This window comes from Corvus hawaiiensis, chromosome 3 (genome assembly GCF_020740725.1).
Source record: "Corvus hawaiiensis isolate bCorHaw1 chromosome 3, bCorHaw1.pri.cur, whole genome shotgun sequence".
NCBI classification, from domain to species: domain Eukaryota; kingdom Metazoa; phylum Chordata; class Aves; order Passeriformes; family Corvidae; genus Corvus; species Corvus hawaiiensis.
This window is the reverse complement of record NC_063215.1, coordinates 38,755,109-38,778,511: the sequence shown is the minus strand read 5'-3', so window position 1 is coordinate 38,778,511 and position 23,403 is coordinate 38,755,109. Positions and strand designations below refer to the sequence as shown.

The window sequence follows — 23,403 nt, the reverse complement described above, 5'->3', positions numbered from 1 at the left end:
GCAAATGACATGTTTTTGTTCTGGAATGGTTTTCATGTAAAGTGTGTGCTCTCAGTCCAGCTCAACAGCACTGCTGTGGGAATTTCGCTTTATGAAATCCTTCATTTCACTACAATTCTTTCTCTAGAAGGAATTCATTTTTTTCTCCAGACAGAAGCAGTGCATATGTGATACATGTTCTGAGCGCATGATTGAGGAACATGAATGCAAGGTTAAACCATACTTTCATACACTCTGTTGTAGGTATTGCATGTTAGTGCACCAAAATTTAACGTATTTATTTAAATGAAGAATGAGAGATAGCTCATAATTGCCATCAGGGTGGAAAAGCACTTTGCATTAGTTAATCTACCTTAGTATGTTACAGGTTTCACTTGCTGATTATTCCAAGCTTTGCACTGAGTGAAGGTGACAGAGGCTATGGAGCACCAGCCCACAGAGGCATGAACAGCCAGCTGCTGGGGTCACCCCCTGCTCTCCTAAATTTCTCTGCCTGAGCAGGCTCCTAGGGCTAACCCAGGCCACAACACTGGCAACCTGCACTGAATATATTTGCTGCATTAGCAAGAGCAGTGTAGCCCTGTTAGGCCGATGCCAGCTGGTGAAGGACACACACAGTGTGCAGTATGTCCTCTGAGGCTGACTGAGCTGCAGGCAGCTCCACACACCTTCCCCTCCAAAGGCTCCCGGAGGCCTGTCCCTGAAGGCAGCAGGACACCAAATCTGCTCCCTCCTGACCCCTCAGGGCACCAAGCCCTACCTGAGTCAGCCCAACAAGCCTAGACACTGACTGGCCCCTTTCCTGGAGATGGGAAAGCCTCCCTGGGCTCCATTGCTTCCCAGCATTCAGTCCAGACAGCCTGGGCACCTTCTTCACCTGAAGTTCCCCCCACATCATTTCCTTTGCCCTTCAATCCCACTCTGTCTAGAAGCAGTTTACAGGCCCAGAGAGGTTCCAGCTGCCAGCACATTTCTGGCTGCATTTGTCACATTCCCACAGCACTGTGGGTCTGTAGACAGACCCCTTTTGAACAACCCCGGAGGTCAGTGCTGCTCTAGCTCAAAGGAAAGGCAGTCTGAGGAGCACAGGCATCCTCTATGGGATAATTCCCCTATTTGTCAAGCTCTCGTTACCTTCCTTCCATAAATCTTTCCAGCTTCCTTTCCACACACAGTGGAAACTTAAACTGGGCCTGCCTCCACTGTTAAACTTTCACTGAAGGCAAAACTTTGAGTTTATTATATTCTGCCACTTGAGAAAAGCAAGGATTTGAATACTAAATAGAGCTCCATAATCCGTAGCCATGTAATTGTATGTTACGCCAGTAACTTCTGCTAACAACGGGATTCAGGCAGAGGCACCAAGCTGACATGGAGACGGGGGCTGCTGCTGGGAAACAGCGGGGAAAAAGGATGCTGAGGAGGAAAGGGGGAGGGAGGAAAGAGGAGTGTCGCTGAGAAATATGTGAGTCCTGGAAAAGCAGTAATGCAGAGCTGCTGGGAAGGTAAGAGGAGAAGACAGACTGGTCAAGGAGGCTTTGTGGCAACATGGTGGTGGCAATCCTGGAAGAGCCTGCTGGAGTAGGTGGCTGATGGCACCCAGAGAGACCTCATTAGGAAAACACAAGGACTGGAGCACTTGTTTTGGTAGCTTGTTCCCATGAAAGTCTCACCTACACTCAGAGGGAATCTGTGAAGTTGAAAAAAGTCACTCAAGTGTATCGTACCTTTTTTGTGTGATGCACATCTCCAGCAGATGTGGAAGAGTTTTAGGCAACTAGTAGGGCAAGGCCACATGGTAGGAGAAAGGCAGATAACTCTTCAGTGAGGAACTTGAGCAGAGGCAGAAATAAGCTAGAGAGCTGCTGCCTTCTTACCTGTCCAGCATGGAGTACCCACACAGAGCTGTGATGTGTTCATTTACACCAGGATCCAGGTGCTGTGGGAAGACGGTGGGGCCAGATGCAAAGACTTAGCAGAAAAGGCAGGATTTTCTTGCAGAGTTGTGAGCCTTGCCAGGCATTTGGGCTGAGCTTTGCTGCAGGGCTGCAGATTCTGCGTTTCCCATATGGTAATAAGCTCACACAAGCAGCAGTGAAGGCACTGGAATATGTCTGCTTTTCTTTTTTCTTTTATACTATATGTCCCTTCTCATTAGACATGAGAGGATCACATTTCCAGTTTAGGATGGATGAGTGAGAACAAGGACAGAAAGATAAGAGAATTGTGCAAAGCCTCATCCCTCTGCTTTTTATTACCCTTGTCATCTATCAGGAGACTGACTGCTTCTCTTGCTTTTGCTTTTTTTTTTTTTTCCTCCAGCATATTTGTAAATGTTATTTACTTATTGTCACTAGCTCCTTCTGGCTGTCGACTTTAATTTTATAACACAAATTGTGACCGGCAGCATTTTGCTGCTGCTTCTTTCTTTATTAATTTGTATCTTACTGCTCCAGCAACAATAAACAGTCTTCAGCCCTCCCATAATTTGTGGTCCATTTTGGATCAAAAATCTCACAGGAATATTGATAGAATTCCAAGCTTAGCAGGGATGGCAATGTACTGTGAGCATTGCTATTGGCATACCCACACTTCTGATTCAAATCCTGGCCCCTTTTACACAGAGGAAAAGATTATGCAACAGTATCATTATCAGCACTATCACATTTCTCCTCACATCACTAAGCATCAGCAGCAGCAGCACATTCCTAAAAATTTTGCTAGCATTTAGAGCTTCCATAGTTCAAGTATGTTACATAGACCTAAATATAATTCTTTACCCTTTAAGCACTTTAGACAGACATTTTTTTTCTGAGTCTTGAGCAGTTCAGAAAATCTTCCTTGAGCCAATTTACCATGCAGGATTTATGCCATCAGAATTATTATTCTACTCATGTGACTGGCCTTGCCAACTTTCTCCGGAGTCAACATGTACGTGTTTATGTACCACTGAATTGGCTATCTTTTATCTGTGAATACAGTTATGGGATTAGAGGCTTGACTCTTTCCCTATTTAATACTCTGTTTCTGACAGTTCTCATTCCTAGTTCTCTTAATTTGGATCATCACATTATCTACAACCAGCCTGTAAACTCAAATGTGATGGTCTGATTATTAAAAATTATTGAAATCATCTTCTCTTTCCACACTTGATCTTCTTTAAATACCCATGTCTCACCACAAATAAAATCTGTAAGAGCAATTCTTAGTCCTGTCTTTGTGCAGTAGTGCTAATAAAAGCAATAAAGAAAGTAGGTTTTGTCATGAAAAACTTGTTTGTGTGTGCAGAGTAGGTATTTAACTATATTATGGGACATTTATTCATGTCTCTTACTAGTAATAATGAAGAAGCTATATTCTATGAAGGGAAGTTCTCCAGACACATTTGGCTACAGGGATCCCCAGAAGGCACACAGTATTGCAGCAGCTCTGGATTTCTATTATTTTTCACTAGCATGAATTGAAACTACAGCCTCTACAGTACAATATATTACATTAAAACATAAAACAGATATAGCTGAGGGGAACAAGAGGAAGGAAGAAAGGCCAGAAATCTGTGATATTAACCCAAAAGAATTAACTTGTTTTCAAATGTGTTAAATTCCTATAGGCTTGAGTTACCATGTTTTAAAGCACAACTCTTTTTCTTAAAGGTATTAGTCAGGGTACAGGAGCCACAAGATAAAAATAAGATTGGATAAATATGCCTGTGGCTCAGATCAACACCCGTTAAGCAAAAATCTGCCTGTCATTATGCCTGCTTTGTATGCCATCACTGTTGATCCCCGAGTGCAAGAATTCATGGCATTATCACAGCTTCCTTCTCTAGACCTAAATGCTGGCTTCACCATCATTTGTTTTTTTATTATTATAGAGTAGGAAAATTGAACGACTCACACTGCCCACACACACTGGCTGATGCATTTGTACTCAGCAGTCAGAGCCAAAGGTTGTCTAAATGATACACAGAGTGATGCTTTGAAAATTCATGATAAAATGAGATCCCCCTCTCATTTCTAAATTACTGTTCTTCATACTTGCAAATGCATATGAGGCATCCACACTAGGAAACAAGTCTTTTTGCTATGCCAGTGCTGACCATTCAAATGAAGACTTTTTTTCCCATCACATCATCAATTTAAAGAGAAAAAAAACCCTCTCTGTAGGATTTGTTGCACTAGAAATATATAGCAAAAACATCATAAAAAGGCTATTAATGACTATTAATTCTTAGGGGTTTTTAAGTAATTTCTGTAAAATACTATTACATTTTTATTGAACTTGTTCAGGTTTTTTAATAGATTTTAAGGCTAGAAGGGACTACTAAATCATTTAATCTGACCTCCTGTTTTACTCATAAAATAGCATCCAGTTAGTCCTGTCTTGAGCCCATTGCATTTGTCTGAGTCACACACACCTTTCAGTCTCAGCTCATTCATTCTGAGGGATTCCTGGGCAGAATTGCCTTTTCAAAATATGGATGGAAGTCACATTTGAATTGGAAATAAAGGAATCCTGTCACTGCTTTTTCCTAGAAGAAAAAAACAAAACAGAAATTATGAGAAATACAATTCCTGTAAAGCATTTGAAAACATGGAAATATTGATTACCAGGATTCCTCTTAGCAAGTAAAGCTATAAATTGTTTTCTGTTGTCCCTTAAGCCTTAACAGTCTGTCCCATGGCCTGAACTAATTATACTGATCTAATTAGGTCACAATTTCTGAAACTAGCAAGTCTCAAGACCTCTTGTATTTTTGAGGTATCTCCTTTGGTATGAAACAAATTGCATCCCAGAAGTGCCTAGTTTTCTTCATTAATTAATGAAGAAAGACGATTAGCTCAGTTACAGACAGCTGTGCTTGGGCAAATGAGTCTTATTCACAATGACTTGGTATTTAGCTGTCAAAAGGAACAAAAATTAGAAGGCCATTATGTAGCATTTCTCTGCTTCACATAAAGCTCAGAGGATCTTCAATGCAGTGAGTATGAGAACCTGGGATAAATTGCAAATTTAACCTGTTAAAAGATCTGACAGGTATTGCTGTCCTGCCTAGAAGAAAAAGTCATCATGAGGAATAGGTTAAAACAGTTCTTTACTCAGAAGCACCTAACAAGTATCAATGAGAAAAATGCTTATCCTTCAACTGAATTCATAAAAGACAGGGCTCTGCAGGAAATAATTCTTTCTCAAGTCTTTGTTAGTATCTATGTGCAGCCATGAAATCATTGGACCAGAAAATATGGGCAGTAATCCAGCAGCAACACACAGCACAGTGCAACCTTCATTATCCACCAGTCTTGCTCAAATCATGGCTGCACCTTCGTGGTGGCTGAGCCCACTGACAGCAAGCCCAAATTGCTAATGGGTCACACACAGTGGAAAAGATGCCACAAGCGGCCATACCTCTACTATTGTTAAGGGAAATGCTGGGGAATAGGGGAAGGCAAACATACTGGCCTCTCACCTTCACAAGCCAAAAACAGCTTGTATTTGAAACGTGACTGGACAACCTGGAACCTGTGAGACACAGAGGCTGTTGGAGGCTCTGCAGCAGACTTCAAAAAGTTTAGTCACTATACAATAACCTTTCCTTGACACTGCATGCCCATAATACTTAGTTTAGGTTTGGATTTCTCACTCACACCAAGCTCCCAAGGAGCTGTTTCCATCGATAATGCTTTGTTATATCTCTGATTGGCTAAAAAACTTCATCCTAAGCAAGTCCATCTTAGTTATATATGCCATCATCAACTCCCATCTGGATTGTACCAGTGCATTTTATTTGAACATGAAGTAATCAGACCTTCAGAGATACCTACTAGCTGATTACAGTGAACAAATTACATTACTTTCTCCACTGACTCCGCAAAATACTGAATTAAGCTCAAGATCACAGTGTTTATATTCAAAGTACTCCTGGGACCTCACAAAGTTCTGTCACAATGAAGCCTTATGGGGTAAGAAGAAAAGCTATTTGCCTGAAAAATAATGGCCTTGTGGTCTAATTTGCAGCTCCTGAATCCCACCAAGCACTTCTTCCAAAGTGTATTTTATACTTACCTAAAAAAATAAAGATTCTAAAAAAAAAAAAGCTCATGAACATTCACCCCTTTTACCCACGAACGAACTGGGAGAGAAAATGTTATTTGTGGCAGAAATACTTCAGGACCTTGACAACAGTAAAACTGCTACCACAGTGAACACGTTCTAGATGTTGCCATCTCTGACAAAAATTGTCATCTTCAGATGGATTAATAATCATAGAAATTACATTAATTCTTCTTCCTTTGCTATTTATTATTCAGCTACTCTTTTCCTGACTTTTATTGCAGTTAGAGCTCTGAAAGAGCTCTCTCTGGACCAGAGAAAGTATATGCAAATAACCTCTTTTATTCATAATGAAATAAAATGGCAGTATATACTGTGGCAAACTTGCTTCTATTAGAAGTGCCAATTTCTCAGGCAGACACATGAAGGACAGATTTTCCCCGGTTTACTTCTTAGGAAAGACTCACTTGTCCCCCTTCTCCACCAGACCACTCCTGAGGTTTATTACTAACTGAAAGATTATATCTGTAATAATATTATTTTCCTACAAGGTAGTGCCCACCAGGAATAACAGATTAAATCGTGTTCGAGCTTAGACAACTGTTAGCACACACCACAAGAATTTGTTCCTGCCAGTTTTAATGATTCTGTCCGAGTGTTTACAGAGCCTGTTTCACAGAAGTGCTAACTTGCTTTGCAAACCTTTTGCATGTAAGAAATTGGGGAAGGGGGGAAGAGAGAGAAAGAGAAAAAAACAATTTTCCACATACACAGAACAAAGATGCAAAACTTTTAATGTCTGTGAGTGAAATACTGGTATCAGTTGTGCATAGGGATTTTGGGGAATTTGCAAGGCTCATCTCCCCCAAAACAGATTCTATGCTTTCCTCCTGTTTTTCAACCACCTTTAGGAGATTGGTTGGCTTTCTAATTGTCCAGTGATGAGGGTCAAGGCAGAGTGACCCTCTTGTGTGGAGGACTGTAACTGGGGGACCTGGCAGCCATCAGAGCACAACAGCCATTAACAGCACTTCCCAAAGAGCCAAGGCAGGGGAACAGCAAGCACTGTTCCTGAAACCAAATTCGTCAATGGCAATGTCATCCTTGCCAGCTCAGATGCACAGCTTTCAGCTGGCATATTTATTATTAATTATTATTAAATTTATTTATTTAAGTGTGCTTTGCATAGCTAGACACATTGTCAGTCACCAAGGACTTAATATCTAAATTAGTTAGGACAAACAAACACGAGATGAAACAACACTGTAATGAAGAGCATGTGAGGGGATTACTAATGAAGAGAGAAAGAGAGAAATAATTGTTTGAAGTGGTGCGTCTTTAAAGAAGAACCCATGGATTTTAAAACCAGTAATTATGATCATTAAAATAATCTATGACAACCATTTTATATGATGCAAAGAACCGGCTGTAATGTCAAAATGGACATTCACTGAAATATTTCAACCTAGGTCTTGAACCCACCCTACAGGTGGAATTCAATTCCATGTCTATTCACCTCTTTCTGTGATTATTTTGCTTCCTGAAGAATAGGCAAAAAAAAAAAAATTCAGAAGATGATTTCCTGAGAAATTCAAAGAGGTTTTCCTGATATTGGAAAAGAGATCCAAATTCTAAAGAGCAGCAAGAAGAAAAGATAAGGCAAGAGAATAAATGGAGCAAGTGGATTTAGAGGGAACCAGAGTATGCCTGATCAGGTGAGAACACACAAGGTGATCATAGGGTAATTAGCCTTACAGGGTTTTAGTGAGCTAACTATTAAAAGGGCTGGAGGTAGAAAGACAGGTCAGAATTAATATTGTATGTTTAGAGTAGCTGAGAAGGATAATAACTGTATCAGCAAAGCACACTAGATAAAACGACGAGGAACGAGTAGGGCATGTAGGCCAAATGAGATCTAAAATATCTTTGGCTCCTTAATAAAGAGAGGCTTTTATCTGAGGTCTTTTCCATTTCCAGATAGAACAGACCAGCAATTTCTATCATTTATTAGATAAACCAGGATCCATTCTTCAGTGGGTGACTAGATATATGTTTGAATTCTTCCCAAAAATGATAAAAGCAGAAGAGGAAAGGACTCCCGAGCTTTGAAGGTCAGCTACTTCACACTGGAGCATCATGTAGACTTGGTTAAAGCAACTGACAAAGAAATTACAGGAGAATAAGAGACTTTCCAAAGGTCATCTCATTGGATCTGTTCCCTCTTAAGTACATTATTAAAAGATTTCTTTTAATCTTGATCCTGCTGCCCCCTTTGGTGGTCATCTCAAATTGGCAAGCCTTCAATTTCTTTCCATAATACCAAAGCTGCGCTTTAGTAGAGGTTCCCTAAAGCCCAAAATGGCTCATAAAACACTGGGGTTTCTGGTTGCTTTACATCAGAGTCTGCAGATGTTTCAGAGCGCATGTGAGCTGAGAGTCTGGCCTGTGCAGTTGAGAGTCCAGCTTAATAGTTTTCTTAGGCTTCAGAAAAGGACCATTTAGGAATAGAAACCAAAACCAGAAGCCAGAGGGCAAATATTTTCAACGTCTGCTACTCTTTGCATGATACTCCTCTGCTTTCAGGAGTAGGATTCTTAAAATTGTCTTGTATGGCTTTGATTCAATCTCTGAAGTGCATTTCTGTAACAAAGAAATACTGTTACTGGGATCTAGCATCATGGGAAACAAGATTCTCAGATTATAGGGCATAGGCACACCTCCCTTTCCTGCTTATAGCTATGTAGCACACTTTTCCCCCTGCAAAGATGACTTGTGGCACTGACAGCAAATTCTGACATAGAAAAATGATGTCGGAGAAGCATTTAATCTCTTTTCACCTGTTCTTTATGAACTCTTAGTCCTGGAAACAAGAACCATGCCCGTGTTATTAAATATCCCTACCAGCAATCCTATCTATGTACTATTGGCGAACCACTTCAGTGTGATTCCTTCGAGCGTATTTCTCCCATCCTGCAGTCTCAAGAGCCTGCCTAAGACACATGCTTATTCTTGTTAGATCTCATTCAAGCACATTTCAGACATTGCTCCCAGGTCCAGAACACTTTTCCCAGGGCACTGGATATATTTTTCCCTCATGAAGAATTAATATTATTATCTCCATCAAGAAAAAAATGGAAATCTAAAAAAAGCCCACAGAAAGTGTTATTTTAAGCATGCACATTTGCAGGAAAGTCCCAGAATTCAGGGAACTTCTTTGTGATAAGAGAAAATAGTAGGAAGAAAGAAGCCTTTATCAACAATAATAGATGGAGATTGTTCAAAAGCAGAACCAAAAGCTGAAAATGCTGATAGGTCATATTCCAAGCAGGGTGTACAGATATCTAATAGACCGTAACTTTATGCTTTGAGAAGATATAATCACAAAGAAATTCTTTGCTTGGGATCTGATGCCTAAAGAAAGGGTGCCCATTTGTAAATGTACAGAATGTCTGAGCAGAAGTGCCTTGTGTACCTCTTCCTATCCTGCTCTCTTGTTACCTCTGGAACAATAATATGATCATAATACTGGTAACAGACTCCACATCTGCTTTGCAAGCACTACTTGCCAGGAGACTAAGGCCCCTTCAGTTCTTTTAGCCCCTATCTGGTGTTCCCATGCCTCCCACACCCTCATCTCAGTGTTTTAAAGTCACATATTCCAAAAAGAGGAGTATCTTCTGTCCCGTTTTCACCCCAGCAGGACCAGTCCTATCCTCTGACCTAGAGGCCATGAAGGGCAAGCTGTGAACTTTGACAAGTCCTTCTTGTGGATTCAAGGCATTCACTCTACCTCCATACAGGCTGTATGGTGCCACATGGTTGCATCCCCTTAATCTGGGACTCACTTGGGGTCTCTCACTTTCCTGATGCACACTGTTGTCCCGAGCCTGACATGGAGCACAGGAACTTGGAGTGGGATACTATTTGAAAGGAAGGTTTGAAAGGTAATAGCCACACCCAGCTCTCCAATGTTTTTCTTCCATTCATGAATATAGAGAAAACCCAGAGAAAACGAAGTGACTTATTCTTAGAAATAAGGCATGGACCATTGAACATTTTTTAATAGTAGTTAAGTGTGAGCCTACATATGTATCAGTTTTTTATTATTATTTTATATAACTGGAGCCCATTGTGATGTTCCCTCCTGCTTTTAAGTATAGATTGTGCGTGACACTTGGTAACTCATACAACCTGTAGGGTAACTGCTTTATTAAGCTGCCTATGGTATATCCATGCACAGGGGTAAATAGAAACAGCCACATGGAGAAACATAATGGATGAAGAGGCTGGGCCATAAAAACAGCAGCTTGTGTTTTTAAAATTGAGCAAAAACCTACCTGAGTCCATCCTTACCTTTGAACATAAGGATGACTCACTGGATGCCGGTGGCCACATTGATACTGATGAATGAAATGGACCAAGTCCTGTCATCTGGTCTGGAGACCAATAATCCCTGCACAGCACATATCAATACAGCTGAACTCTCTTCCATGTAAAGTACAGGCTACAGCCAAACCCTGATAAACTCTGTCTGGGGAGCCCTTAGCCCTGCCAAGGACTGTGCTGACCATTTAGCAGCATGCAGACCCCCAGACCAGGGCTCAGGCGTCTCCCCTAAACTTATTTAACTTTCTAATATGAGCTATAAACTACAGTAGTATGAAAATATAGATATGACCACAGAAATTATGCAAGTTGTCAAATGCAATGGTGGGGTGCAAACACATAGAGCTGTTCATAGTAGATCCTACAGACCTCTGCAACTGGAAGAACCCCATGTACTGCCACAAAGATTGATTAAAATTATTAATTATGCTTTGTTCTTGTACTTGAACATGGTTAGGTCTGTTTTCAGGGGGAAAAGAATCTGCATTCTCCTAAATACTTAATGTTTTTAATTTAGTTTTACATCTGTAATTAATTGTAGGTACCTCTTTACTTATGTGTAACTAAAGGGGAAAAAAATAGATTAATTTCTGAACAAACTTACAGGAGCTATTGTTTTAGTTTGAAAACAGAGAAGTCTGAAATAGAGTGATCATATTTTTTTAAATGCAATAAAAGGTGAAAAAGTCCAAACAACAATAATGGAGATTTTCTGACAATCACAACTTGCAATAAAATCTATTCTTAATGAAAAAAAAGTTGGAAGAAAGTGCATTAAAAAAAGAGTCTTAAGAACATTGTGCTACAAAATTTGATTTTAGCACTGAAACTTTCTTCTCTGCAAACTAAAATCTGTCTTTAAAACATGTGCAGAAGGGGGTGCAGATATAAATCAACTACAGCCAAAACAAGAGCTGTATAGTCAGTACCACAGTACCACCTTGTGGGGAAATAAAAATGGCTTCAGTATTGACTTCTTCCACTGCGCAGTTTCAGGAAATACCCATCACATAAACATAAGATTATAACTAAGACAAATGAAACAGACCCAGACATCAGCAATGTATGTGATGCATGATTTCTTCCAGTGTCAAATCACTTTCTTTGAAGAATCCATGTTCCAGATAAAATCTTTCACAAGTCTTCTGTAAAAACTTCCTGGAAGAAAAATGTCTTATTTTACATTTGCTTGCATTCTTTACTTGACTTCCATTTGCTGCAAATTTATTTCTCTAGTTACACTAAATCAAGAGAACAATTGCATCAGGCATGTCAAATTCCACCCACACAAAATGCTTCATAAAGTTAAAGGGTGTGACACGAATAAACTAACGCCAGGATCTTTGAGATGACTTTTTTTTATTGCTTTCCTGCAACTGATGTAGATATTAGAGACAGTAATATTCCTGAATACATCTGAAGAAATAAGGTTATCAAATCCTCAGATCCCCAAAGGGAATTGTCATCTGCTTTTCTCCATTTCTTTCACATAGTGAAAGAAATTTGTATGATTAAGTAATTGCTGGTTGTCAGAAGAAATAGTAGCCCAGCCATCATATTTTAAGAGCTGTATTAAATGCAATTTTCACCTTTTCGAATATAACTTCTTTTAGGCATCTCTGAATTTAACATCCTTAATAAAGCAGAGCAAGTCGTTCTTTCTTCCCCGAGTTGTTGAGTGTTGACCAAAGTGGGGGGGGGGGGGGGGGGGAAGGGGGGGGAAGGAAGGAGAGGGAGGGGGAGAGGGGAATGGGGAGGAGAGTATTCTTATGGGGATTTTGTTGGGCTATTTTATATTTTCTTCCAATATAAAAACGAAATTTAAACTTGCTTGTCTTCTTGCTGTGGAGAACCTGCCGTTAATGGGAACAGTGCAGGAACAAACTCAAAAGAAATTAAACAAAATTTTATTCAGGTTTACTCTTCACACAAAGTTAGGCTGTGACATCGAGAGTTTGAGGACTCATCCACCTACAGCTATTCTACTAAGACTGATACTGGCTTTAGCTGGGCTGGGGTCAGATCCCAATAGTGGGACTCCCCTCATGTTACTTTAAGTAAGAAATTGGGTGAGCAGTCCAGTTGCCCATACACACCTACGTAACATCTCAAATACCCTGGAATATGCTTCCTGGACCTTCAGCTCACGACCTGCAGCAAATTTAACAGCCCCATGCAGAGGTCACAGAATCCCTGGGGGTCTCCAAAGTCACTAAATGGCTATTAGTGGCAAACTGAATCAAACTCTGGGAGTCTAACTGAAGTTTGTCACATGGGCTTGTGTTGTGGTGCGTGAGACCACACTGGTCAGGACCAGTGGGCCAGTTGGCCCAGGGACAAAACAGGTCTGCTGGTGGGACAGCCCCTAAGTCCTGAACTGCCCCCAAGGTTGTGGTGAGCACAAGGAGCTTTCCCAAAATACATTGTTTTATTATGTTGATGTATGCTGTTTTTGTATCCTGGATTGGCCCGTTGGCCCCCACCCCTTTATACCTTGTTTGGCCCCCATCTAGAAAGTTCTCCTCTCCTGGTTCTCCCATTGGCTTCTGTTCTCCTGCCCACCCCTCCTACTTCCCCATTGGTTGTTACACCTTTGTTCTGCCCTCACTCTTCCTCCCTGCCCTCAGACCATTGGCTCTGATGTTTTGCCCACCCCTACCGGCCCCATATATAAGCCTGCGCCCTTACCCTCCATTTTGTCTTTTGTCCCTGGACCCTCCACGCATGGAAAAAGTCCTTGTCGCTGGAATCTCATACAAAAGACCCTTCTCGTGTCTTCTTCACTGATTGCCACCTTTTGGATGTGTGTGTGAGTGGCTGTACCACCTAGACTGTGTGTGCCTGTGCCTCCATTTAGCCTCAGAGCCAAAGTGGCTCCCTCTAGTTGGGGGCACTTTGGGAAGGTTGCGGCACCTCACCCCCTCCGCACGCCGTGGCAGGCTTGCAGTAGAGAAAAAGACATCTCCAAAGAGTAATTAATGCATCATGTCCTAACATATTGGGAAGAAATGCCCTCTGAAGATGGCTGTCTCTCCTTACTGATCAAAGAAGGCACTTTGAAACCATCTAACTTTCAGGGGATCACATTTTGATGAGATTAAACTGAAAAGTTAATGTGTAACAGATTAGAGACTTTCCTTATTTTTGCATGCTTACAATATCAACATTGTTGGTTGTTGTTTGGGTTGCACATTGTACATATTATTTGTATGATGTGATCTGACCTATGATGCATGCATTATTCCAGAATACCAGGCAGCTCAGAAGCCATTAGTGGTGGCAGTACCAGCAACTGAGGTCTGATCTCCAGGGACTGTTCATATGCACGAAGAGTGCCTCTGCACCCAGCTGCTCTTTTAGTATCACATGCTCTCTTCCCAATGAGGGCAGCACCCCTCTACTCCAAACATGCATGTCATTTGCCAGAAAAACAGAAAAAAATTATGCCCCCCTCTCAGCATGTTCTCCACCTCCACAAACTAACACCCTAAGTCACGGCATCACACAAATTTACCACGTTCAATCTCCACATTCCCAGACTCCCTCAGGGTGGATCTGGCACACATCCCAGACGTGGATATCCTTCTAGAAGATGCCACCACCAGGCGCACTGACCTTGGAGGGCCTGCCATGCCATTAGCCATGTATGCCCCACAGTCTGGGAGACTCACAGATATTCTCAGATAAAAAATATGCAAGTCTTGAAGTTACCATTTCAGGCTAGCTTTGAAACTATATTTTGAGTTTTCCACCACAAAAAAAAAAAAAAATTTTTTTTACAGAAGTTCATTTTCTTTCCTCTTCGTGAGTAGGGACCAATGGATGCAGATTGAGATTCCCAAGAGGGCACACACCTCCAGGTCTCATCAAGGTAAATGAATTACACAATGAAATGCTGAGATGATGCCAAAAGTTAGGCCTCAACAAGTTAACTGGCCCATCACATCTATTACATTGATCTGTTGAAGCAACAACTACAGTTATGGCCTGAAGAAGGCTGCCTTTATGAAACAGGACTGGAAACTGCTAGAGGAAACATGAAAAATTTTGGTGATTCATCAGTTCCTGATTTACTGTGACTTTTGCCTCTATATGATCTCATTTAATTGGGAGCCATCATGCATAAAACAGAAGACAATGTCCATATTTCATTACCAAACAAGTGATACAATGATATAAACAGTTTATTTCCTTCTCCTATAATTTTATTTGCTTTATTCTTCCACTGATAAAAATGTGTTGTCTTGATTACAGATGATTTTGACTGATCATTTTTTTAAGATACCTTCTAGAAAGAAATACCATCCTAATGGTGCATACCAAAGCACGTTAACAAGTACCTCTTTAAAAGAACCAGATCTTTGTGATTTTTATTTTACATTACAGAGCACTGACTTTCAGCACACATATCATTCACATATCAAATAGAAATATGATTATCTGGTGGCATCTTTGGGTTCTCTATGTGCATTCGGAGGCTGTTTTCCAAACACATCCACAAGCAACCAGAAGGCAGAGCCACACAGAGGACATGCCTGTGCACCCAACCAGGCTGGAGCTGCAGGTCCACATTTCACACTCATGCCACTGGTTATTGCAAACCACACAAGAATCAGGGTGCCTTCTGTGAGATATTTCCAGCCTCCTAGCATATTTCCTAGGAACATAGTACAGCCGAGGTTGGAAGGCACCTTTACAGATCATCTGGTCCAACCTTTTGTGGGAAAGGGAGGCTAGATGAGATTATCTAGCACCTTGTCCAGTAGTGTCTTGAAAACCTCCAGTGAAGGGAACTTCACCATAAACCTGGATATGTTGTTCTAGTCAATGATTATTCCCTGTAAAAAAATTCTCTCTTTTATCAAGATGAAACCTCTCCTGGCACAACTAGTTCTCACTGCACCTTTTCTTCTCTATGAAGAGAGAGACTCCATCCTCTCTGGAGAAACTTTTAAGTACTAGAATACTAGTACTAGAGATTTTCTCTTGAGCCTTCTCAGGGGGAAAAGAACTAACTGCTTCAGACTTTCCTCATAGGCAAGTTCTCCATTTGACTGAGAGCTCTGTATGTTCCTTGTTTCTGTCAGTTCTAGCTCGTATGAAAGCAGAAGGTAAGCACACAGAGCATCAATTCCTGTTTCTCATTTAAATAGCAGAATAGATCTTCTAGAAGAAAAACATTGAAGGTAAGTTCCTCATACACAGGAGCCTTAGTGTACATGTTCTCAGACTACATTAGTCTTTATCCTCATTATGTGATGAAGGTCATGAACAGTTTCCCCTCTTATTTCCAGTCTGCTGTTCCTGTGCTTTGTGATACTCCACCCACTTGTGTGTCTTGCATAAAACATACAAGGCTGTCAACTTCCTTTACCCAATATTGTTTAAAAACCACACCTGCAACAATTCCCTTCACTTGCTCTGATTCAAGAGTTAGAAGCTTTAAAATATGAAAGATAATGATATTACTTCTCCAAGAAATAAAATACCAAAAATTTCTCCTACCTCCCAATTTCACTTCCTTCTTTAGAACACAGCCTTAACTCACAGAATCCAATGCAATTTTTACTTAATCTTAAACATACAGTTCATTTCAATCTATACTCAGGTAAAGAAATACCATTAAAAGAATTTGTTACATTATTTACACTTTTAATAGCACATTTTTGGTCAACATATGATTAGAAGATACCGCCTTAGGCAATGAATGCAATACTCTGCTTTCACAGATAGTTATGACAAATAAATGATTTCACTTATCAGGACCATCCAGTGAAGTGACTTTCCCCATTTGCAAGGAATATTTACAGCTCTCCAATCTGCATGCATTAACAGGGTTCTTGTGCAAAAAGAAGTTTCCTTTTACATGAATATCATTTTCCATCAATACTGTTTACCTCCACAATATCTTTATCTTTCCAATCTCTTTAAACAGGGGCAACATATATCCTCTCTGTTTCACAAGACTAAACATGCCAAGTTGTTTTATTTTTCCTTCTGTGGTAAACCCTCTCTTATCTTGACCATATTTGTAGCTCTTCTCTGCAACTAGTTAGGCAATTCATTTTTCTTGGAAAGCAGGTACCAACAGAGTGGAGCCTTTCAGATGAGGTCTGCATAAACTTTTATAGCTTTAATGGATGTATCATGCAGCATATATAAGCTTGCACATTTTCTAGATGCATTACCTACAAGACTCACAGTTCTCCTAAAACCAGTTAAAACATGCAAGTTGTAATCTTCTTCACTTCTTCCTTGTCGCTAGCCAGGCGCTTTGCAGCTTGTCGGTGCCGGAGCACGAAGCGCCGCAACCTTCCTAAAAGCATCTCCAAGGCGAAGCTGCTCGGCAGTACCATCACACACTCACACACGCATGGATAGCTCCAGTAAGTGGGTTGACAACAAAGAGCCAGGAAGGGTCTTCGTATGGGGTTCCACGGACAAGATTTATTGCAGCCACACTGTGAAGGCGTCCAGGGACAAAGACAAAGAACAATGGAGGGTCCAGGTTTAAGTACGGGAGCAGCTCGAGCATCAGAGACCAATGATCTGAGGGCACGGGGCCGGTACAGAGGCGGGACTAGGGGATGGGAGCCAATAGGGAGCTCTGAGGGCGTGGCAATGGGGCAAGGGCCAATGGGGGAACAGGGAGTGGAGAACCTTCTAGGGCAGGGACATATAAGGTAACAAAGGGCGGGGAGGTCAACGGCCAAGTAGGGAAGCAGAACTGGGGTACATTAATGTACCAAAGCAAAGCAGCCTGGGGGAAGTGTCTTCTGTTCACCCTAAGCCGGGGAGGATCTTTTGGTACTAGGGACTGTCCAAAAAGTGGATTCTTTTTGTCCCTTGTACTGGCTCACCAGCCACCACACTTCCTCATAAGTCTTTTACAGGATAACAAGATGTTATGAGTTCTCAAATTAATTCATGAACTTGCACTCTAATATTTTAAATACTAGCCACTTTATTTCTCTTATCCTTGGAGTTGTCTAATTTTTCCCATTTGATATTCTTATCTTTCTCTCCATTAACTATGCTGTCTAAACTTGTCTTCAGAATCACTGTCACATTCTTAATTCTCTTATCAACACCATTAATGAAATTACTAAGAAGCTTCCTCTCAAAATTCAATCTTGAAAAAAAAAAATCTATTAGAAACTTCATTCCAATACTTCCCTTTTGATAGTCTCTACTGTCTCCTAACTACTCCCCTACTCTCCTTACCCACTTTCAGTTCTTTTAATGATTCTTATCATGTCCTGCTTAATTAACGATTTCCCACAAGACAATATATCAAATACATTCAAGATAGAATAGTTCTACCCATTCCCCTTGCCTAAAAATATCACTGAATTTATCAAAAATGATCTTTTGTTAATCTGAGATAATCTACCTTTGATTAAAAAGATGTGACATTTCATTCCATTTACCTCCACGCTCTTTATTATTCTCTCTGTCACGTTTTATTTTAAAGCCTACTGAGAGCAGACCAAAAGACACTTAGATGTCTGGATCTGGTTTTGCACCTTTCAAAAATACCTTTGCTACTTCATAGCTACCTACATTTATGCCTTTCTCTAACACATCTTCTATCAGCAATTTCATGTACCATATTTTTCAGACCTCTCAGTTCAAGATCAGCCAGTCTACAGCCATCTATCTCACTCTTCCACATGGTAAATTTGTTACTGTCTTCTTCCCCCTGGCCACTTTAGCCAAGCCCAGCTGCTGATAGCTGAAACAGAAAATGTGTTTGTTTGGTTTCAGGACTGAATCTAGATAGTCTCCCACCTTTACTTTGCCCATACTGCACAGTGGCTGCATTACTTGTCTTTCCTGGCTCTCTTGGTGGTTTAGACTGCTGGAAAAGTCTGGGAGATCTAACATGCCTCAGATTAGGAAGTAAAATAAGGTTCAGAAAAAATTGTGATCATTTGAGTTTCTGTAATACTCATACAATAGAACTTTTCCTTTTACCAAAGTGAATACAATTCCTTGCATACAACTGAGTTTGGTATTTAGCAAAGCAGCACATGCATTTATTTTGCAAAGGTTTTTTAGGGTTTTTTTTTTAATACATGCATTTGATCACAAATAATGAAGTACACCACCACTGAAGAAATTAATAGCTATTTAGAAGACTTTACATACTGCGTGGAAGTCTTCCCAGAAAGCGAAAGAAGCAATAAAAGTACATGAAGCATGCTGAGGCTGTTATCTCAGTGTATTTGGCAGAAGACACCCTTGCACTGTTTTCCAAGACTTTGAAAACCACTAATGCAAGACAGAATTGAAGAAATCATTGAGATTCAAAGTGGAATCTAACACACACAATATTGCAACCTGCTCTTGGGAAATATTAATGTACAAGCCAAAGGAGTTGCATGAGAAGAGTGCATTAAGCAACAACTTGGCCATGCTGAGAAACAGAAATCTTTCAGTATCATCACAGTGATTTGTCCTCATATTTTCACTATACCTGCACTGAAACAAGCAGCAGGCTCCTCCCATGTCTCTCCCAGCTGGGACATGAATTTGTAGGGCACGTGTGTTCCACAGTGTTCTCTATACTACTGTCACCACAAACCTGCTCTAGCCTCACACTTGGAAGGCAACGCACAAGATAGTTCATCCACAAATTCCTGTCACACAGTTATCCAGGCAAATTCCACTCCTTTTAATTCCTGCAGGTTGCCTATGAATAGCACACATCCAGACACTTTCCAATACACAGGCTGATGACTCACAATCAGTTCTAAAGGTGGAATCAAGATCTTTAATCACAGTGGGTTCCCACAAACTGAAATGACATAACTTCATATTTACAGGACAATATTTAACAAGGACAAAATAGAGTCAGACTTGGCAGAAACATATTCCTGTGCTTAATCTAGAAGGGAACCTTTTTTGTTGTAGGCATTCCAGTTGTAGGTACCATCCAACATGTTCCACCACTGTTTTCTAGAATCAATCTTCAATCGCTTAAAGTGAGACATTTTAACCAACTTAAAAAAAAATTGCATATACTGAAAAAACAGCACAAGGTTGTTGAAAAGAAGAAATCACTTAGCTTTTTTCTAAATTAAGTTAGTGGGAAATAATGCTGGTTCACTCCTCTTAAAAAACTCCTACAACTGCAGAGTAATTTTAAAGGAGCTGGACAAAGAGTAGCCAGGATAATATATCTGTGCCTTTGTCTGTATTCATGAAAATGTGTCCAAATTCTAAGCTGTAAAATTCTGTATATGTTAGATAAATTTTCATTACGATATGCAGATATTAGTGTTGCAGTGGTTGAATCCACTGCAGGAAGGACCAAGAAGCCACAGAGCCCCAAAACAGTGGAGGTCCGCTGGTGGGCAGGCTCAGAGGTCTAAGATCACCCCCTCTTTACCCCTTTTAAGTCCATGTTCTAGATAGCTCTCCTTTCCTTGATACCCCACTGGTTCCCAGGTCCCTTGTTCCACCCCTCGCCTTTTCCACTGGTCACTGTCCTGTTACCCCATGCCCTCTCCACCCCCTGGCCCCCAAAGGATAGGCCCTCGGTGCCGATCCAGATAAAACCCTGGACCGCTCAGTGTTCTTTGTTCTTGGATCCCTTAGGGCGGGGACCTGAATAAACCCCTCGGAACTCCATACAAAGGACCTCTCCCGCCTCTCTGTCCTCGGCGACGCTGCAGAAGCTGTCAGGCTCTGTGCGTGTGTGTGTGTGTTTGTGAGTATCCACCTACTACGGTGTGTCAGAGTGTGTCTGAGCACGTTCGCACAGCACGCCCCGGAGCGGCTCCGGCGGGATGCGATCGGGACGGACGCACCGCTCTTTCCACCCCCTCCACGGCCAGCGCGTCTTATTAGGGCTAAGTCTCAGGTCTGTTAAGCTGTCCAGGTAGACTTTGTCTGTATTTTGCATCAGACTTACTGCTGTCTCTTCGAAAAAACAGAGCTCTGCGCCCTAGGACAGGTGTGACAAAGAGCTCCGTAGCAGCTGTCTCAGGTTTGAGTGGTTTTGCACACTCTGGCCATGGTACCCAGATGTTTCCAACAGTCTTTTAAGTGATCACCTTCTTAGCAGTGTAACTGCTTTCCAATGATAGAGAGAGGCGACTGAGACCCTGAATGTGGGCTTCCCAGGTTCTAGGTTTTTCTTCTAAACCCAAGAGCAGCTTTCCTTCAAGACAAACACAGCAGGTGCAGCTTTTATTTTCCTTTTTCTCCCGTATTTGTTGAATAAGCATTTTGGGGCTGTACAACCAATACCCAGTCCATAACATAGCTAATCATAGCTAATTAAGACTGTGTCAGTCAGGAAAGAAGAAGAAAAAAAAGTAATATCAAAATTATCACATCCTTAAAACCCCTCCTGATCTTCACAGCAGTGACATTTTGATAATGATGATGACTCTGCCTTCACAAAGAAAGAGCTCATTATTTTTGAGATACATATTTCTACATCAATTTCTGAAAGGAAATGAACCTTACAAGCAACTCTAATTGGAATGCTCTCCTCTGCTGTCTTAATACTCATCAACAAAATATAACAAAGGTAACAGAAAAATCTCTCCACTGAAAAATAGAAGACTGCAACTGCCATTTGCTTGATACATATCCTCGAGAGGTCTGGGAAACATAAAAAGCCAAATATTCAGTTACATTTACCAGAGATCACCAACTGCCACCCCCTAAAGTAAAACCGCCCACTTGGCCATCTTTCTAAAAAGTACTGATGTAGTTCACCTTCCCCAATGCATATGTGTCCTTAAAAGAAACAAAATTTTAAGCTTTTGGCCTGAGACCATGCTCATGATTGCAACTAGGTATCAAGACCATCAGTGATAGATTTTCACACCTCCCTTTCTTTTCATTCACGCCTTTTCCTTGACTTCAGTTGACTTTATGTGTTACTTGCCTTGATCTACAAGTGTTTAGAGAACTAAAACAATTCATCCAGCAGTATGAAGCCAGTATGAACCAGTATGAAGAAGTATGAAACAGACTGAAAGGAGTCTGGTTTTCATTGGACTTGCAGTTTTCTCAAAACCTCAGAAATCCATATTCTTCATCTTCCAATAATCAGTATATTGCACACTCAGCAGCTGAGACAGTAGCAGCTGCTTACACAACTGATACACTTCCCTTTAAGAAGTTGTGAGGTCCAGGTATAAACACAATACTTTAGGACTGTGTCACAGCATGACCAAGGTGTGCACTAATAGTGGCTTTTGAGAAAATGAAAACAAATGCTTCTCTGGGTATAAGGGGATGCCAGGGTCAGTATGAACATCCAAACATATAAACAACCTAAGAAAGTAGGGGCTCAGGATAACCCCACTGCTGGATGAAGCAGATATTAGCCAGATTTTGTAATACCAGGAAACTTCCCCTGTCTAACAGAAGACTCTTTAGATCTTTCTAGACCAAACTGTATCAGAAAATCAAAAAGCAACAAAAACTCAGCACATTCAGGATATGAGTCTGCTCCCCACGCACACACAGATTGTTTGGGCGATATAATTCCACCAACCCAACCGGCTCTGCATACGAGTTTCATCTTGAACTCAACAGAGTCAACATGTACTGTGACTGCTTGGCTAGGATTTCTGGATTATTGTACATTTGAAAATCCTGGACAAATTACAAAAGCTGACAGAAAAATGCAAGAGGGGAACGAACCCATAATGGCAACCTGTCACAAAGTGCAGCAGCTCTGACAGAGGTACTTTCACTTTGGCTTTTTTAACAACAGCTGAGCCACCATGAGATTAGGTCACTGCCCATATTCATCCTTGGTATTTTCTTTCCTAGTTAATTGTTTATGCGACTTTGTCAGGCTAGCTCTGTAAATCAGATATATCTACATTTATGAGACTTCCTTCTGAGGTACAGACATTCACTAGCACGCTAGCAGAGGAACATCTAGGAAAGCTTACTAGATCTACTAAAATTACATACTATTAATAGTATTGTACAATAACATAACTTTTTATATATAGCCCCAAGGCTAAACATATCAAAATGAAGCACAGCTGTTTCAGTGGAACACAGCAGCTCTATTCACTCATCCCAGCACCGATTTCACACCGTGGACTGCCTTAAAGTGTCAGCCTGAGACATTTACCACCAAAACATTGATGGGGTAGGTGCTCCAGCCAAAAGCAGAAGCAGGAGCAGGAGCTAGCCCAGGGAAAGAGTGGGTCAAGACTCCCTTGGAGAGGGAGCGCTTAATTTCATTCTCAAATCCTACCTCTCTATTACTATGTGTTACATCAACTGCTCCATTACCCTCCACTCCACAGCCACCCTCCTACACACAGCTTTCCCCTGAGAAAGTGCCGCTGAAGAGCACAAGGGCTGCCCTCGTCCCAAGACCCCATACAATACCTCCTGCCCTGGAGAAATATATGCATATATACAGGGAAAAGGCATGTGCGTGCATATGCATACACATATACATACATACATATATACACACACACACACACAGAGGGAAAACGCCTGCGCCCCCACACTCGTATGGCGGTAACACGCGGCCCCCCCTCAGAGTGAGGCCGTGCCCGGCAGCCGCCCAGAACCCGGGGAGCCCCGCCAGACTCTGCCCCTCCAGCCGCAGCTGAGCCCCGCGGCCCCACCGGCAGCGTGGCTCCCGCCTCAGGGCCGGGCTGCCGCCGCTCCCGCGCCGCTCCCGCGCCGGCGGCTCCCGGCTGGCGGCAGGAACAGGAAGCGGCGCCGGCGCGGGGCCGCGGCTGCTCCCCCTGGCGGCGGCGGGCGGCGGGGCGGGGCCGCCGCCAGGCCGTGGCCCCGCCGTGGCCGCCCGAGAGGCCGCTGCTGCCGGCGCTTCCTTGCCCGCCCCCGCCCGGCGCTCCCTCCCTCCCTTACTCTCTCCCTGCGTTCCTCCCTCCTCGGCCGGGGCAGCAGGAAGCGGCTCTGATGTCAGCGGCGGCGGCCGCGGCGCGGCTCTGAGCGGCTCCT

The 23,403-nt window shown here is 41.8% G+C and overlaps 1 long non-coding RNA gene across 1 annotated transcript; it reads right to left on the bottom strand.

Moving 5' to 3' along the window:
• Positions 1-13,913: 13,913 nt before the first annotated feature.
• Positions 13,914-23,092, bottom strand: LOC125322410. Its single transcript, XR_007201983.1, has 3 exons — positions 19,087-23,092; positions 17,662-17,664; positions 13,914-13,924 (listed from the first exon to the last, which is right to left on the bottom strand). It is a non-coding gene; the product is annotated as an uncharacterized LOC125322410 (long non-coding RNA).
• Between the last annotated feature and the right edge of the window lie 311 nt (positions 23,093-23,403).